The 6,031-nt window shown below is 38.2% G+C and overlaps 1 long non-coding RNA gene across 1 annotated transcript; it reads left to right on the forward strand.

Moving 5' to 3' along the window:
• The first annotated feature begins 1,324 nt into the window (after positions 1-1,324).
• LOC137286305 (uncharacterized) lies at positions 1,325-3,078 on the forward strand. The gene is made up of 3 exons (XR_010956989.1): positions 1,325-1,407; positions 2,442-2,597; positions 2,829-3,078. It is a non-coding gene; the product is annotated as an uncharacterized lncRNA (long non-coding RNA).
• The last annotated feature ends 2,953 nt before the right edge of the window (positions 3,079-6,031 follow it).

Genomic DNA, 6,031 nt, shown 5'->3' on the forward strand with positions numbered 1-6,031 from the left:
AAAATTTGAGTAAGCCGAAGATAATTGCATTTGTTGTCACACCTGATATCCAATAATCGAATGCGATTAAAGTTTCTAATTTTAATAATGCATTGCTCATTAATACACTCTAGCTGTTTTCAACGATGAATGCGTTTGAAATATTTCGTGATTTAAAGCCATCCGCCCATTCTTGTTTTGTCGCATTCTTTCATTCATCCCAAGAAAAGAACTAACACCATGTCCATGTATAATTTAAATAGATAGTCCCATGGGTTCACATGAGAAATTGTTGAGACATTCGTTCTTGAGATAATCTCAGGAAAACCACAGGGGCTTGTATCGCTTTGAAAAGGCGTTCGAAAGACATATATATGTGTATAGACCCTACCCTAGTCCTTTTATATAGTACTAGGGTAGGGTCTATACACATATATATGTCTTTCGACATATATATGTCTTTCGTTTCAAAGCGATACAAGCCCCTGTGGCTGATAGTAGACTGTAAAACTTCCTGTTCATCCTTCCCCAACTATTAAACTAACAAAATCATAACATGGATCTTTTACTCGGCTATATCGGTGCCAAAAGACCAAAAATACATACTATCAACTCTTCTACTTTCTTCAAGTTAAAAACATTGGTTACAAAACAATTTCCTGTTGACTCGGTTCAGAACCAGTTCAGAATTTTTAGACAAATTATTCAAGTGGATACATAACTATTTGTCAGTATTATTTGACTTGTATATTACAACACTACGGTTTGTACAACGATCTCTGACAAACGGGAACCTGGAAATAGTGGAAATCTCAAAACGAAGCTCTGCCACTTGGAAAGTGTGGCGGTCTGGTATTACATCAATCTCATTGTGAGTTATAGAACTACACTGAACGAGCGCGAATAAAAACACATAACGGATGTAACCAGTGTGCCAGATGGATTGTAAATCGTTTTACGACTTCATCAAACAGGGACAGTCTGTGATTTGCATAAACCTCGACATAAAATACAGAAATAATGTGATATTAAAGTTTAAAGTTAAAATTAATTTGTAAATATCAATTTCTTATGAAATAAAGAATTGGAATTTAGTGTAACCAGAGTTATTTGCGATGTCTATTTTTCACTTTCACGAGAGAAAATTCGTATTGGTCATTGTTTGGTTGGTGAGACTCATGTTTCGGTTTGAATTTCAGAAAATAATACAGATTGCATGAGTCAGAGAATAATCCATAAAGTCTACATGCAGTTCTGTTCATTAATTTAACGGCTGCACCAATTTATATCAGCTTTACGTGAAATAGATCAACATATAGTCATGTATATAAATCATATGTTTTCTAAAGTTTTACATGATTCTTTGAAACATAAAAGCGGTCCTCTTTGTTCATTCCGCACTTTTGGCTGTTCAACAATTTGCTGTAGGTAAGTGTTTCCCGTTCTCAGAGCCACTGATTACAGGTAGAAATTCGTCATTCTGGTGTTCGCAAGGAGTTGTAATGCTGATTGTCTGTGCCTTTCCATAAACGTTCCATATTTGTTACTTGCCAACATTTCATGACTACACTGTCAACATTTCAAATCTTAGTGAGAGTTAGTGAGTGATGGAGTGAGCGAGTGGGGTTTTACGCCTCTTTTAGCAATATTTCAGCAACATCACGGCAGGGGGCACCAGAAATGACCTTCGCTCAATGCACCCATGTAGAGAACCGAGCCGTCTTCGGCGTGACGGGCGAAAGCTTTAACCGCTGGGCTAGCCCACCGTCCCTCAAATCTAAGGATATAAGTATTATGACAAGATAAAAGAACCAGCATCAGTTGAATAATGCACACGCTGCATGTAATACTACACACATATGACTAAGTTAGTCAGTGTTTACTGGAAGTGTGATGGTGAAAGGGTTTGCTTGTCAAACCGAAGGCATGAGTTCTGTCTGTTAGTTTTCCATATATCATACTTGTTACGTGAGGTTACTTGTTAGTTTTCCATATATCATACTTGTTACGTGAGGTTGCCTGTTAGTTTTCCATATATCATACTTGTTACGTGAGGTTACTTGTTAGTTTTCCATATATCATACTTGTTACGTGAGGTTGCCTGTTAGTTTTCCATATATCATACTTGTTACGTGAGGTTACCTGTTAGTTTTCCATATATCATACTTGTTACGTGAGGTTACCTGTTAGTTTTCCATATATCATACTTGTTACGTGAGGTTGCCTGTTAGTTTTCCATATATCATACTTGTTACGTGAGGTTGCCTGTTAGTTTTCCATATATCATACTTGTTACGCGAGGTTATATTTATCTATGTCTATATTAACATTCTTATGTTATACATAATTCTGACTGAATTGTACAGGGAATTTTAGGGCGTGATAAGGTTGTGCTGGCCTTGAAAGGTTCGCCTCTGGGTTTGAATACTGCGATACATCATCCAACATTATGTTCATGGTAGATCCAGACAATGAAGATGTTGCTGCCTGTGTGCGTGTTGGCACTGATGACGTTTGCCACTGTTACTGCTGACCCTGGAAAAGACAAAGACGGTTCACGTGCTGTCCTGGAAGTGCTGGCCCCTGTGTATGCCAGATATGTTGTCTGCTACTCGTGTGTAAGTTCGTCTTCGTACACAGAGTAAATGTCAAAATGAAAACCAAACACACTGTTTTAAACTCAAACATGTAGTATTTCCTGACTATAAATAGTAAATTATTGTCTTGTTACTTTCTCTTCCTGTCTCTCTCTCTCTCCCTTCGCTGTCTTTTCCTTCCATCGATTGTCGTGATATTGCCCTAATACTGCTAATCTAAACTCCCTTATACAAAATCTGTCGTTATTCCAGGGTGCACGGTACAATAAGTCCAAAAGCCAATGTGACGATGACGTCAGGAACTTAGCACGGGAGGCCTGCTCCCGAGTCCCATGCAACGTCACGCTTGATGCCCGTCTAGAGAGACTACGCAAGCTGCTCACACTCAAGTACCAGACAGAACCAAGGCGTTGGTGTGGCGCGGGTTGGGTCAAGAAATATATCTAAAAGAGATGTTTGTATTTTACACCCTGGCTGAGAATAAATGCTGATTGAAAACTCACCACTGATTTTCAGTGATCCATTCGTATTATCTTTGCAACTGTTTTGCGTTTTATGCCAATCAATGCCCATTGTGGAATCTGCGGTTACACGTGATTATTTTGTAGCGTTTTATATTTGATTCCACGGCATCTCAGGAGCTGTAATGTTAATCAAGAGAGCTCGGACTGAATGTGTATATTGCTAAGAGACTCCACAATGCTCTACACTTACATGCTATCTTTTAAGTTGAACTGATAAAACACTTTTCATATGTCGTGTATAGGTTATTTGATAGGACCAGTAAACATATTTTATCATCATATCGACACATTAACCTATTAACCTCTCATTAACCTATGACCTATGACCTGCTTTTCAGTCGATCCGAATTTTCCCACGTGAAAGTGAAAATAGATACCACAAACAATACTGGTTACACTGAATTCCAATTCATTGTTTCATAACAAATGGTATTAGTGGTATTTACAAATGCATTTTAACTTTGAACTTAAACATCGCCGTATTTGTATATTTTATGTCGAGGTTTAGCCAGCATACCTTAACCAACAAATCCAGACTGCCACTGTTTGATGAGGTAGTAAAATGATTCACAATCCATCTGGCTCACCGGTTACACGTGTTATGTGTTTACTGCTCTTATTCAGTGTAGTTATGTAAAGCACAATGAGATTTTTTTATAATTTTTATTGTTTTTCATACATTTTACAGTCTTTTGGGAAAAAGATAACAATTTGACATCCAGGTTAACAGACTATAAACACAAGGAAATATTGGCAGAGACAATAAATAACATGAATATGTAAATTCATACAAAGAAGTTGTGAACAGCAAATTGACAGTCCGTGACATGACGACCAAAACTTGATAGGTCTTGATATTACACTCCATTAGGGAAGAACATTTGGTTATCATATAGTAGTGCGATTAGTATGGTGATTTCACAATTCAACCCAGAAACTGGTCACATGTACATATGCTATATTTGGGATTATACAAAGTACAAATTCTAGACCTTTCTTGGGGTTGAGTCCCATCCGGGATTTGAGTCAGGCACCAAAACCATATCGTCAACACGCAAAGTTCTAGACTTTGTACGTTTCTAAGAAAGTGTAATCCCAAATACAAAATATGTTAGATTAGTAAGGTGTGAGCAGTGAAATATATTCCTGTGAAAACTAACAGTGAATCTGCAACACCATCATGTGAACAATGGATTAAATATGTCTGGAACAGTAAATATATGAAAATCGTTTTCAGTGTCGTTCCCTGGCCTATAGGGGCCAGCTAAGATTAAATGTAGAAAATGTGTCAAATTGTATCTTGACCTTCTTTAAGATGTATCACACGGCTTGTAACATGAAGAGATGCAATGACTCTGCGACAGTTGACATGGAGCCAAGTGTACCTTTACGTCCCCATGCTGGGATAATGTGTTCCAACACTTAAAACAGAAAGCATTGAGCTAATTAACGTTACAATCGAGAGACCGTTACGAAATGATTCACACGACTGGCATTATCTATGCACTTAATCACTGTAGATTAATATCCCTCATAGACACGTGGGTTATTTTTCGCTGTTCTGAACAAAAGGTTGCAAAACTGGTGTAATCAAAACTCTCTGGAATCTAAATCTAAGGCTGGCTTCCAACTTTTTCGTTTGCAAGCAATGTTACCAAAACGTTTTCAAATAACAAATCGATGGTTTTATTGTATATTTATTGATTTTTAAAATACATTTGGCAGTGTTCGTCTCATTAACATGGGTATAAGATGTACATGTTTAGAGTTTGTTGTAGCAATGTTTTCAAATTTGTCAGCTTGCGTCAGGATGGAGAGTGAACAAACAAACTGCTTCAGGCGTTATATGACACCGATCTTTCTTCAGCCCATTAATATTTGCCATTTGATAAATCATTTATCCAATGTGTTTGGTGAAGAATGGTGGAAAAGGTTATCTTTGTCGAGAGAATTCCACATTGTTGCAGCGCTTTCCTTTGCATAGACGTTTTAGGGGGATCCAAGAGTACAGTAAATTACAAATAGGCTGATACGTGTGAACAATTTTGCCACGGCACTAGTATGATTTTAAATTTGAGTAAAACACAAATAACTGTGTTCCTTAAAGATAGACGCTGACTTCATTATGGAAGTTTAAAAGAATAGATGTTACTGCTATCATGTGTGCGGATGCCGTGTCTCACTGTCATTTGTTACCTACTCGTGTTATTCCGGGACAAGCCGAATGGCATCTTGGAGGTTACGGAAAGGTACGAGTGGTGACGAATGTGGTGTTTTACTGCACAATGTCAGGCGGCATGCTCGACGACAGGAATGGGTAGCTGAAGACCATTTCTGACCAGCATCTTCACCAGTCAGTAAATACTTGTGTGTGTGAATACATTAGAATTCCATTTATATGATGGCGTGCCATGGGCTAAGTTTATACGTCCAGATCATTTCTCGAAATTATTAATGTGTGCGTCGAATGGAAGTTATAAATATTCGAAGACTAACTCTTCGTTCGTGTTAATGGCGCCCTGGGCATACATCTTTCCACGAATAATACCTGATCTTTTCATTTAAGCGCAGCACCACATAACAAGACAGAATGAAGAACAAACTATCTTTTATGACAGTATCACTTTATTGTGCATGGTGTGAGGCGATACCACACAATTAAAGACACTCCTTCACCCATGACTCACGACAACCAGGCAATGCTGGATTGTGGAAGAATCGGCGTCCGCCTAACCTTACACCCATGTGATAAACAAAAACAGCGGTTCTGCACTTCGGGAGCCACCATTTCTTCCTACAAATGTCCTGCATGCTTCGTAGAAATCTCGCATCACAGGTTGCTCTTGATATGCCGTAAGCAGCAGCCTGTGAAAACAGTGACATTATTCGTGACATATTTATTTATTCTAGATGGCCTTCCGAATCCACGGA

This window comes from Haliotis asinina, chromosome 6 (assembly GCF_037392515.1).
Source record: "Haliotis asinina isolate JCU_RB_2024 chromosome 6, JCU_Hal_asi_v2, whole genome shotgun sequence".
In the NCBI taxonomy this organism is placed as follows: domain Eukaryota; kingdom Metazoa; phylum Mollusca; class Gastropoda; order Lepetellida; family Haliotidae; genus Haliotis; species Haliotis asinina.